The sequence below is a fragment of the Neophocaena asiaeorientalis genome, unplaced genomic scaffold (genome assembly GCF_003031525.2).
Source record: "Neophocaena asiaeorientalis asiaeorientalis breed wild unplaced genomic scaffold, Neophocaena_asiaeorientalis_V1.1 scaffold39, whole genome shotgun sequence".
Lineage (NCBI taxonomy): Eukaryota > Metazoa > Chordata > Mammalia > Artiodactyla > Phocoenidae > Neophocaena > Neophocaena asiaeorientalis.
Genome location: NW_020175670.1, coordinates 5724074 through 5736969, shown reverse-complemented (window position 1 = coordinate 5736969; position 12896 = coordinate 5724074). Strand labels below are relative to the sequence as shown.

General features: G+C 43.1%; 1 protein-coding gene across 4 annotated transcripts in view; it reads right to left on the bottom strand.

Annotated features, from left to right (window-relative positions):
- RBM47 (RNA binding motif protein 47) overlaps positions 1-12579 on the bottom strand; it is a 164300-nt gene extending 151721 nt beyond the window's left edge. For 3 of the 4 annotated variants that reach the window (XM_024731753.1, XM_024731755.1, XM_024731756.1), the window contains exons 1-3: positions 12451-12579; positions 12145-12303; positions 11640-11772 (exon numbers count right to left, since the gene is read on the bottom strand). The gene's annotated coding sequence lies outside the window, so the exon portion shown is untranslated. The remainder of the gene's footprint in view (positions 1-11639; positions 11773-12144; positions 12304-12450) is intronic. The other variant, XM_024731754.1, reaches the window with a different exon arrangement.
- Positions 12580-12896: the final 317 nt, after the last annotated feature.

The window sequence follows — 12896 nt, the reverse complement described above, 5'->3', positions numbered from 1 at the left end:
GTTCTTTTTTTTTTTTTGGCTGTGTTGGGTCTTTGTTGCTGCGTGCAGGCATTCTCTAGTTGTGGTGAGCAGGAGCTACTCTTCGTTGTGGTGCGCAGGCTTCTGATTGCGGTGGCTTCTCTTTGTTGTGGAGCACGGGCTCTAGGCATGCAGGCTTTAGTAGCCGTGGCACTCAGGTTCAGTACTTGTGGCTCACGGGCTCTAGAGCGCAGGCTCAGTAGTTGTGGCGCAGGGGCTTAGCTGCTCCACGGTATGTGGGATCTTCCCAGACCAGGGCTCGAACCCACGTCCCCTGCATTGGCAGGTGGACTCCTAACTGCTGCGCCACCAGGGAAGCCCTGAATTAGAAGATTCTTAATGGCTAAAACTATATTTAAAATTTTTCAGTGTTAACCCATCCCCCCATCACAGTTTCCTATATACCACAGATGCTCATTTCTTGTTCGAATACTGTTTAGTCATGTGTTATATATAAATAAAGGTCACAAACCTTATCTATATGTGCAAATTTAGACACAGTGAAAAAAAATAATGAAATCCAAAATAGTTGCCTATCTTAGGTGCCTCTCATTCTTGCTAGAAGTGCTGGATACAAAAGGGAAACTTTCAACATCTCTTTAGGATGTTTAACAGGCATCTCAGTAAACACACCCCAAACTGAGCTCCTGATTCCCTCTGCCCCGCTCCAGCCTGTTCTCCTTTGGTCTCCCCCATTGAACCCAGTAACTCCAGCCAGAATCCTCATTCCTTCCCTCCACCCTACATGCAGGCCATCACCAAGTCTTGCTATTTCTGCCAGCCATTCGTGAAATCTATACCACAGCTGAACCGAGACTGTAAAAAAGGCAAGAGGGTGCACAGAAGAAATGGTCAACCCAGTTGACCAGCATGACCCCACCTTCACTGCCAACTTCAAAAATGGACTCTAATCTCGCTTTGTCTGCCACAACACCCTCCCTCCAGTTCAGTCTTCACCCAATAGTCAGTTATTGTTTAACAAGTAAATTGTTTTTCTTGGCTTTTCATTGGGCTCAGGAGGAACAAAACTCTTTTCCGTGGTCATGAAGGGCCTACATACTATAGGACTCAGTTAACCCCATGACCTTACCTCGTGCCTCTCTGCTCCTTGCTCCCAGCAATGCAGAAACATCGGCCTCCTTTACGTCCTTCAACATGCCCAGCTTTTTCCCAGCCTTAGGACCGTCATAAATGCTACACCTTCTAGACCTTTTCTTCCATCAGACACCTTCAGCATCACATCCCTAGAGGAGCCATCTCAGACCACTCCAGCTCAGAGTCCCACCTTCTATTGTCTAGTACCTCTCAGTTCCTTCAGAGTACTGAATCCCATCTCCATCCCCAAAGAAAGTCCCATGAGGGCAGAGAACTTTTGTTCTCCACTGCATACCTAGTACCAGTATCTGGCACATAGCAGCTACTCAATAAATAACAGTTGAGTCTGTGTCTATACAAAAAAAACAGGTCATTTCAATGCCTGGTTTAAACCAATTTAATTCATATTCATCTTTTTTTTCAAGTATACCTATTTACTAGGTCTATATTTTGATAAGTTTTTCTAACTCATAAATAGTTACCACTAGCTCCATCTACATAGTATATTGTTAAAAACAGGTCTAATTTAACATTTATATGCTACCCATTTTTAATGTCCTATTCAGTACATATGATAAGGAATAAAATGATTTGCAGAAAGTACTAGAAATATTAGCTGATTATTAGGTATACTGAGGATTTTTTAAAATTTCTTGAATTGGACTTCCCTGGTGGTGCAGTGGTTGGGAGTCTGCCTGCCAACGAAGGGGACACGGGTTTGAGCCCTGGTCTGGGAAGATCCCACATGTCGCCGGAGTAACTAAGCCCGTGCGCCATAACTACTGATCCTGAGCTCTAGAGCCCGTGAGCCACAACTACTGAGCCCACGTGCCGCAACTACCGAAGCCCACATGCCGCAACTACCGAAGCCCGCGTGCCTAGAGCCCACGCTCTGCAACGAGAAGCCACCACAATGAGAAGCCCGTGCACCACAATGAAGAGTAGCCCCCACTCGCCGCAACTAGAGAAAGCCCACGCACAGCAACGAAGACCCAATGCAGCCCAAAAATAATAATCACAACTACTGAAGCCCGCGTGCCTAGAGCCCACGCTCTGCAACGAGAAGCCACCACAATGAGAAGCCCGTGCACCACAATGAAGAGTAGCCCCCACTCGCCGCAACTAGAGAAAGCCCACGCACAGCAACGAAGACCCAATGCAGCCCAAAAATAATAATAATAAAAAATAAATAAATTTATTAATAAATAAATAAAGCCAGGATCTTCATGGTGTACCTTCAGCAGAATTTACATAATATTTTGTTTGTTTTGTTTGTTTACTACAAACAACCTTCCTGGAATGTACACTCACCTTCAAGACCGATTCTAGGGTCCCCAAGCCTAGTAGTCACAGGATTCCACCAGCCATTGAGGAAGTACCTTACAGAGCTATAGATCTAAAAATGGCAGGTAGACGCACAAGACCCAAGAAATGCAATTTTGCCAAACCAAGGAAAATTGTGCAGAGGGAGAAAGTGAGGCAGGGGCTAGCAAACCAGTACAACAGATCAGAGAGCGGTTGTGCCAGTTGGTAAAGGCAGGACTGAAGTTTTGTAAAAGGTTCTGGGGAAACATTAACAACTCAGACAAAGACATTAGCGCTCATTTCAGGCCAGGTCAAGGGAAAATACAACTGAGCCCTGCAATTGAGAAAAAATCTAGATGGACTCCTGTAGCAGCAGTTGGCACTTGGCAAAATCTCAAAGGTCAAAAGAGACAGTTTAAAAAAAAAAAACCACACACACACAAGTTGTCTTGACAGTTACCTTTAGAACAATCGTTAATTATAATTAAATGACAATAGAAAAAGTGATAAATAATATAGGAACATGAGTGAGTCAAGCGGAATTATCTGTAGGGCATGCAATTCACAAGACTGTTCAAAACTGAGCTGTAAGTTTTAGATGGAAATCGCAGAAAGATTGCCAAAGAAGAGGCTTTGATTTGGAAACAGAGAAGTGCTGAAATGATTGCACCATCCCCACACTTAGCTATGCCTTGCTCGTTACTTAGTCATGGCCTCCATCAAGGGCTTGTGGTGGCACAGGAAATAATGAAACCAGAGAAAATATGGCAGCTTAACAGGAGAGGTCTGGGGGAAAAAAATCATGCTTACTCAGAAAGATGTGTTTGTGGTTATATTTTGAGTAGAACACACAAGTAGTACTACGCTTTCAGTCATACCCGTGCTGTGTAAAAGCCTGTGTTTTATTCATTTATTTGACAAGTATTTATGGAGTACCTACTCTGTGGCCGACTCTGCTCTAAGGTGCTTGGGATACATCAATAAATAAAGCAGACGTTCTAGTGGGGAAGAGACAGACAATGAGCCATAAAATCACATAGCATGGAAAAAAGTGCTGTATGAAAAAATAGAGCAGGGTAGGGAGATAGAGAGTGCCAAAAGGAAGGAGGAAGTGCTGTCTTAGACAGAAGGAGAAAGAGTAAAGACTTGGAGGAGGTGAAAAAGTGATCCGTGGATGTATTGGGGGAAGATGGTTCAGGGAGAGGGAGCAAAGACTGCAAAGGCCACGGGGGCATGAAGCTGTGGCTAAAGCAAAGTGCTAACAGAGTCAGCGGTAGGAGGTGTGATTAAAGAGGTAATGGGACTAGAAAGGCAGTGCTTCATGTGGCTTTTGAGGGAGACACAGAGGCTCTGGAAGGTTTTCAGCAGGGGACTGACATGATCTGACTTTGTTTTATGAGTCGCTCTGGATACTGAGTCAAGAACCAAGCATATGGGATAAAGGGCAAAGGTGGAAGCAGGGAGAACAGATAAGCAGACTGCAGTTCCCCTGACAATTTCATTGATCTCTAGCCAATGAGGAAAAGGCAAGACCCTTCACACGTTACTAGGATGTGTGAGAACATGGGTGTTACCATTTGATTCAGGGTCTGTGGGCCTCCTACACATCCCGCTGCGGGAGTGACTCCTAGGTTCCACTCTGGGAAGGATGCTGGGAGAATATTCTAAGATCCCTGCCTTCCCAGGCTTGGTCTCATCTGCTGGGAGTGACTGTCTATGAATATGGAGCCACTGCAGATACAAGGCACAAATTCCAGGGCTCATTAGTACCCTCGGAGTTAGTAGTTTCTGTTTACTCATTGGCAACTCTACATATAACTTGAGGTGCATCCTGGAACCCACAATGTAGGGCAAAGAGCCAAGGAGGTACCTGGGCCAAACTACTGTTTGCACCAGCTGGTTAGAGCTAGCTTGTTACAGGATTCCCTTTGCTCTGCAAATAGGATTTCACTGGAGGCAATTCTCTGAATATTTCTTCAGCCACCTGCCCTCCTTCCTCTTGTCTTTGCCTTAGCCAAGAGTACACCAGCAGCCCCACTGGAAACACCACACCACTGTGGCTCACAGAGCTATCTATTCACTTGGTATTGTTCTTCCTCAGTGGATCTCTTTGTTCACTCTCCCTAATTTTGAGAAAATGCACTTTTTCCTATAATTATCTAATAAATTCCTTCTAATTTTGACAAAATGCATTTTTCCCCTTCTCATAATTACCTAGTAACAAGTCTGGGCCTTTCAAAGGATGTTAAAGAGCAGAAAAAAGAGGTATAAACTTTTAAACAATGTGATGGGCACCTAAGCACTGCAACAATTCACTTCCTCCCTGCCCTTGGCCTCCCCCATCCTGCCATGCTTTCAGAGGCTTAGCTGTGGATAAAGCTTCCATTCTGGTTGCTTTCTGAGTTCACTACCTCTCCATCATATTCTATCCAACAACTTTTGCTAAAATGCTTGTGGAAAAAAGTAGAAGTCATCCAAATAAATATGATCCATAGGGCTTCCCTGGTGGCGCAGTGGTTAGGCATCCGCCTGCTAATGCAGGGGACACGGGTTCCAGCCTTGGTCCGGGAAGATCCCACAGGCCGCGGAGCAACTAAGCCCGTGCATCACAACTACTGAGCCCGTGTGACACAACTACTGAAGCTTGCGTGCCTAAAGCCTGTGCTCCGCAAGCCACCGCAATGAGAAGCCCCCATAACTGGAGAAAGCCCGTGCACAGCCACGGAAGACACAACGCAGCCAATAAATAAAATCTATTAAAAAAAAAAAAGATCCATAATACATGCCTATGGAATGCAAAAATGCTGTTATTTTAGATGGTAATGAATTTGGGCAAAGAAATTCTTATTTATTGAGCACTGAACTATAAAATACAAACACTGAGGGATGCAAATGTTATTCAGACACAAATCCTGCCTCTTAATTTCTGTTTGGCAGGGAAAACAGTATATGTATAAGTAGCAAGTGATATAAAATGCCATGAGAAGTGCACAGATAAGACGCTGTGGCAGTTCTGAGAAAGTGTCATACTGTGATTATGATTATGACCAATTAACACTAACCAACAAAAGTCATAACAGGACCTACTTAAGTTTGCTGTATTGTATTATTTTACACAAAATATTTCTACTTTGCATTAGCCGTTTCCAGAATCTATATTCCGTTGTCAGCAAGACACTTGCCAGTCTCTCACTTGACAGATATAATAGCATCATTCTTTTTGCTTCTAATCAACATCATATAGCTCTCTGAGAGAAAAGAAAAAGGCACCTTGGTGATTCTAAGTTACATTTTCTCCATACAACTAAGATACAAAAACCAAAAGAAACTTGCAAAAATAGTGCCTACCTATAATGGCAATGGCACTTGGTCAGAAGGAGTGATCTTAGGAAGAGAAACCTGGATTACAACCAGCAGAAGAGGTCATGAAAGGAGGAGGATAGTGAGATAAGAATTCAAACATAGAAAAGGCATCCAAACATGACGTGTATCATGATGACTATGTACCATATACTGACTACACACCAGGCACTGTTTACATAGTAGATTAACTTATTTAATCCTTATAACAACCCTGTGAGGTAGGCATTTCACAGTTGGGGAAACTGAGTCACAGAGAGTTTTTTTTTTTTTTTTTTAGGTAACCTGCTTACAGCCCATACGTGGCCAAGCCAGGATTTGCACCAAGGTAGACTGTGTTCTTAGCCACTTCCCCATGGAGTTTAAATTTAATGTGAATGGTCATCCTTTTCCCCCAGGTTGTCATTTTCACTCTGGCTAGCTACCTTTTCTTTCCCTCCACATGCAACCAAATTTTGCTGACTACCCCCAGAACAAACTAGCCCACAGAGCCAAGTTCTCCTCTGCATCAGTATGCTGCGGCTTTTGCCTTTTATAATCTAACTAAATTCCAACGTAAATTCTCAACCACTACATTCTTCCCTGGGAAAGTCTAAAATAAAATAGTAAGATCATCTGTATGGAGAAATATATCACAGATATTATCTGGTAGAATAAAAATAACAGCAACAGAAAAAACATCAGGCCATTGAATTTTCTGTTAATAATAAGTTGCAGTGCCCCACTAAGTTTTCTGTGTCACTAAATCCTCCCAGTTGTTACACAAAGGCAACTTTGTCTTGAGAAGGCTACTGAGAAGATGGGCTTAATCTTGGCAAGGGCTTGGTGTACCAAGAACCATGTTATTATTTTTAAAAATAAATGACAGCAAACAAAAAGAAATATTATTTAAGCTGTCTTTTCAAAAGGCACAGTGCTATCATCATCATGGACACGGATGCCTACTTTTCAGAAACGCGAATATTTTACTTGAGCTCAAAAGGCCCAAATACACATTTTCAGAATGGCAATCACATTGACCTAAGAGAACTAACATCTGAAAAACATCTTATTCACTTTATTCAATACTTCTTTTTTTCTTATGGCATGATGTATAATGCTTAAAATGACTGAGCCAGGTCTCAGTGCTCTGAAAGGTAAACATTTTTTATTATAATTTTTACAGGCTGGCATTTCCTTGGTCAGGTAGAAGTGTCCTGTTCCTGTTTCAGCTACACAATGCCCCACATTTATTGCACATCCACCCATTGCCCATTGTTATGTATAGTTAACTCTTGCTCACTCACATGTGGATTATCCATTGCTTCTGAGATCAGGTTGTTTTTTTCCCCAGTAGGTGGAAACTCAAGGAATATAAGCAAAATTGACTATTAGCCAAAGCAAAGCATAAGCAGGAGGCAAACGCTGTCAGCAAATCCCCTTTCATCAACATACACCCACCTACTATGGTCTTGGCACTGGGCCGCCATGTTCCTAACAACCACAAACATACAGTATTCCCAAAGACAAATATCGTGATTGGAGGCCGGCGATTGTTTTCTTGACTAATGTAAATGGCTGTAATTTTAAGTATACATTTTGCACTACCCGGAATCTGCTGAGACCAAAGGATTGATATTTTCTCAAAAATCACAAAGGGTTTTCAGGGTTACACCAGCCCTTTGTCTTCTGATGTCATCTCTCTTAAGTGGCCTTCAGAAAGGTAGATTGTTCTTTTGATTTCTAAAATGACCCCACTCTTAAAACCTGATAGGGCTTACCAAAAAGAGAAACTATAAAATATAGTCGAGCATTTCTATCATAGTATCAGTTTCCTCACGTTTTGTATTTTACAGACATATAAACTGTTTGCATCTAAACACACCCATAAATCACTTTTGCATAAACTAAGTTCCTAAGATGACAAAAACTCAACATCCACAATGAAAAAGAATGCTCGTATTATATACCTAAATTACATAAACTAAGTTGTGATTTTTTTTTTTTTCAGGTGTCCTTAAACCATTGCAGAAAGTAGAGGAAAGGCAGAGTGGAGCGTAGTTGAAAGAAAGGCTTGTGCCTTTTGTAATCAGTTTACTTTGGGTTGTACCTAGAGATGACATCTTGAACTCATTCAGATGAGCCATCTATTGCAGTGCCCTAGGAGCATTTGAATTACAAAAGGTGGGTGAGCCTCAAATTCCTACAGTTGCCAGTTCACCTGCAATAGTTGGAGGGCATCGATAATCTCCATGTGAGCTTTCGGGTGAACACATTACTTAACAGGGTTTGGAGCTCACCTGTTTCTTGGCATTTTATTCCTCCAGACACTCTCTCCCCTTCTACTTTCACTGGAAAATTCCTTCCTTGCCCCCTTTTCCAGGCAAAAAGTAAGAGGTTCTGAAAAGAGGGGGTACACTGACTTTTAGGGAAGGATATCCTTTCCCTCTGCCTCCTTTTCCCCATACACAGGCTGACAGAATAGAAGGGGAGGCAAATATGAAAGGAGCAGAAACAATCAGAAAGCAAGCTCAGACCATCTCGGGAGCGTTTTACTGACAAGATGATTCAGGACCACACACAAAAAGTGGCAGGGTGCCATTTCCCCCTAAATCCCTCCGTATGAGACGTTTTGAACAGCTTGAGGTGGCAGTTGAACAATTACTTCTTATCATTTCTATGCTAGTTCTTCTCTGGAGTTTCTAAAGGCCTTCTATCTCATAACCCAAGTCATCCGAGCACTGCCATTATTGAAAATCTTTTTCCAGTTGTCCTTTGAAACAATTGCTCTGAGCAGGTGGTTGTTTTGACTAACACACACGTCTCAGAATATTAAACCAGAAAATCAACATCGCCATAAGACACAGAGACTGGTCCCAAGAGGAAAACTATATCTCTTAATAAGGCAAGTAGCTGAAATGCTCCGATAGAACCTTTAACTTGGAATCACTCCGACAAACACTTTTTAAACTGCATTTACATATTCATTGTAATCTCACAAACGTGTGGCACACAAATTCTAGATTCATGCGAAATCTATCCTTTTTCTAAGTCTTATGAATCCCAAGCTTAAGCCCTCTTCAGAGTAAGTTTTTTCTAGGATTATGCGTCCTCTGGGAAATCTGAATCACAGTTTCACTTGAACCTCGGTCCAACTTTGAGGAGATCTCCCTCCCCCAACCAGCACCCCTGTATCCAGTCCTGAAAAATCAGAAGGGACTTGAAATGTGGAGATGGGAACCTGTCTGAAACAGGCGAATACTGTCCTATGGCAGTCAAAGCTCAATCATCTGGAACGTGATTTATTTTTAATCAACAGATCAAAAGTAGAATTTGGAAAGCAAATTCATTTTGTAAGAAAATAACTTCATCTACGTTAACCTTCTAATCTTTGTTTAAATTACTGACAACAGGTTCTGTTACTAGTAAACCAAAGAGAACAGTCTAATCTGAATGCTCTTATCATGTGAGGGGAAAAAAATGGGAGTAGTGCTAAACACTAGTCAGAGCAAGTACTGAAGACACGTGTCCAGAAGCACATAGTTTCCTTGCTTCCTATCTTGATTTCATCCTCAGCGTCACCAACTGTTTTGGGCAAAAATTTACTCTACAGCAGCACAGGTAGGGAATCAAAAATACATTGACAATTAAAACTATAGAGATTGTAGTAAAGTGATGACGCCGAGTTTTCAATCTTACAAGTTTCTGAAAACTCAGAAACTAAAAGATAATAAATCTTCAAAATTTGATTCACTTTCAGCATATGTTCACAAAAGACTCTTGAGCAGAATTTAAGTGTAACCTAGTCAGGTAAAGAAGCATGGCAGAGTTTGGCTAGGAGATTGGTTTTTGTCAGTTTATTTCTTCCTTCACAAGAGCTGGGCTCTTGTGAAATGTCTGATTCCTCATTCTCCCTGTGTGCAGTAATTAAGCAATGGTATGTATTGGGCTGGCCAAAAAGTTCGTTCGGGATTTTCCATACGTTACAGAGAAGTCCGAACGAACTTCTTGGCCAATCCAATGTATCAGAACAAGGTGAAGGGTGAGGTAGACAAGAAAGGATACAAAAACCCAAATTTCTTTCTTTCCTTCCTCCTGTTTCCATTTCAGACTGGTTTAGTTTTGTTTCCCTCCAAGATTTCATATCCTCAATCTGACAAGGATTATGGTTTAAATTAACAGCAACACAAACTCCCGCAAAATGCTATCTCATCGCCTTGACTGGGGACTTGGCTTTGTCTTTGTCTAGAGGTTGTGTTTTACTCTGCTGACAACCTTTCACCCTTTAGGACTGGCACCTGCAATTCTCAGACGCTCTTGGTCTAAATTGCAATGGTCCTTCAAACCGTGGCAACCTCTTCATGTTTGTGTTGTCAACCCTTTGCTTTCTCTGCCCTAAAAAATGTGTGTGACTCCAGCATTACAAGTTTGAAAGAACACATTTCTAACCTACATTCATGCTAAAGAAAACTGAGTGCGCCATTACAACGCCACTAGAAAAAAAAGTTTCTTGATCTTTCGTTCTAATCAGTACAGCCTATGGGTGAGTACCTGGAGGACACTATCTCTGGTTAGCTTTCAAGAAAGAAGCCTCATCTCCAAATGCCTTGGGACAGTACCCAAGAGTATATGAACTTTTGCCTAAATAAAAAATGAATCACTTATTTGAAAAATTCCAGTTCATTTATTTTAACTGATTTCTTAAATATCCGGTGACTGATTTGTCAGCTGTCTGAGTTCATCAACTCAACGCTTCTATGCGGACTGAATTTTTAACTTTAAACAACTAAGCCTGTACTCAGTGTTACCTTGGGAGGTAAATGAGTACAAGAAGATATCACACGCCCCAGCAACCCTCCCCCACTCCCGCCTTACCACTCTCTTAAGCGAGATGCCTGTCATAAAGGTTTCCTCAATTTCACTTTAATAATCTGAGTCTAAAAAGTCACCTGTGCCTCTGGACGGCCCAATCGTATGCTTTCAAGAGCGAAAAAAAAAAATCTGTTTCTTGTATGGAAAAGGTTTCATCACCAGAGGAAACGATGGGGCTGACTGTATATGATTTTCTGCTTTTCCAGTAGCTGACGCTTTTAAAATCTTTTTATAAACCATTTCTTTCCCATTAAATATACCAGAGTCGGAACGGGGGATGGTAGAATGAGGGGAGATAAGGGCTAAAAAGAGAAGAAAACAAGATTTCAAAATTGGGACCCAAATGTAAGATTAAGGGACAGTAGTTAGAAGGATTGCCCAAAGCTACCTTACCTTTGTTATGTATTTGCAGTCGCCCACTTCAGAAATTAACACCATTCACAGCCCGGTAGCAATTTACAGAGCTAGGAAGTAACCTACAACATCTTCTCGGCCTCCCTCTTTTTAATGTAAAACCAAAATAAGGAGTGTCCAGCTACTCCCTACCGCGCCGCTTAAAGCAACAGATCTTTTGAGGCTTAACTCCCAGGCTCTGGGAATTCCAGTTTGTCAGAATTTCTTAACCTTGGAAACCTGCAGAGAGAAACTCTCTACGAGGAAAACTCCCTGAGCCCCGGCTTCTCACTGTCCCAAACTGCACATTCCAAAGTGGGAAGCAGGAGCGATAACCAGAAGGCAGCTCTCTGGGGCTAAATTCCTGGCGGGAGCGTGAACTTGAAAGCGCGGCGATTCTACTGGCAGAGCGGCGTCGGATCCGCACCCGGGAGAGACCGGCGGCCCAGGGAGCCCTGCTGCGTCCGGTGCTGCGCGCGGGGAGCGCTCAGTCTCGGCTCCAGCTCTTCCCTGTTCCCTCCTCCCTCCTCCCTCCTCCCTCTGCCCTCCCCCAGTCGAGGCTCCGCGCCTCACAGTAGCAAGGTTGTCTCTCGTCTACTCCCTTCCCTTAAACTCACCAAACCAGATTTTTACTCCCAGCACCGGCAACTTCCCGTAAATCTGCATTGAAATTTTATCCTGCTCGCTGAGCCTTCGCTGGCTGAAGGCCAGTGCAACATTCCTGTTGTTTTAGGAGGGCAGATACCTTTGCTGAAGGTTAAAAAAAAAAAAAAAAAAAAAATCTTGTCTTGACTGGGAGAGATTTGGGGACTTCACCTCACAGACTTCTCTCCCCGCTCAAAAAGTCACATCCATTTCAGACAGCCAGAAACAGCCCCAGAAGTGGCACCTGCGCCACCTGAGGACATCTGTCTGAATCAGACGTCTGGCCCCTTTGGGCTGTTGGGGGAACCCAAGCAGAACCACGTTTGAGGAATAAGGAACCAGCTGTTGAATCACGAGCCGATCAGTACACCCCACCCCCGTTCTTCCCCCGTAGGAAAGAAGTCGTTTGACCAGGCAGGATCACCGCGAGCTCGGCGGCGGGCCTGAAGACGGGGGAACCTCCCAGAGTGTCCTTACCTGAGGCAGAGCACCGCTTGGATGAGCACGGGCTGGAACGTCACGCGGACCAAGCCCTGACCTTTGCCGGGGCCTTCACAGCAGGGCCTGGGGCCTGGGCGCTGCTCGTTCAGAAGTGGCTCATTTTAATGCGCCCTGACCTAAAGTTGCAGCTGGTTTCTAGAAAGGGAACAAAAAACACTGCATTTAAAAACAGCAGCCAAGCCCTCCCTTCACCTTGCCTGATCTCTGGGTAGTTAGTTCTAACTCCCACCCCAGCCCCGTCGCAAAGAAATCCGCAATCTGTGCCCCACCCCTTCGCATTACCTGTTTATACAAGAGTTAAGGAGTCTCACGCATTTCAATTGAGCGCTAAGCCTGTTTGTAGGCGCGTAATCGGCCAACTGGAATCGAATTCTGTGACTAAACAAACTAGAAGAGGAAGCAGGCACCACCAGGAACCTAAAACGGAGTTGTGATTTCGGGTTGCAATGTCATTCAACTGAAAAAAAAAAAAAAAAAAAAAAAGTGCTGCTTCTCACTGGGCTGCTTTAGTGAAGGAATACTCCAAAATTTTTTTTTTTGCCAGTTAAATTAGTTAATACATACAAAAAGCTTAGAACAGTGCCTGGCACATTGTGTCAGCTGCCACTATATATTTTTTAAATTATTATTATTATTTGTACTATGGCTTTTTTTGTGAAGAGGAGAGGTCCTGATCAGAGAAGTGGGCTCTTGATCCAGCATTGCCATTCACTAGCTGTAAGGCTTTG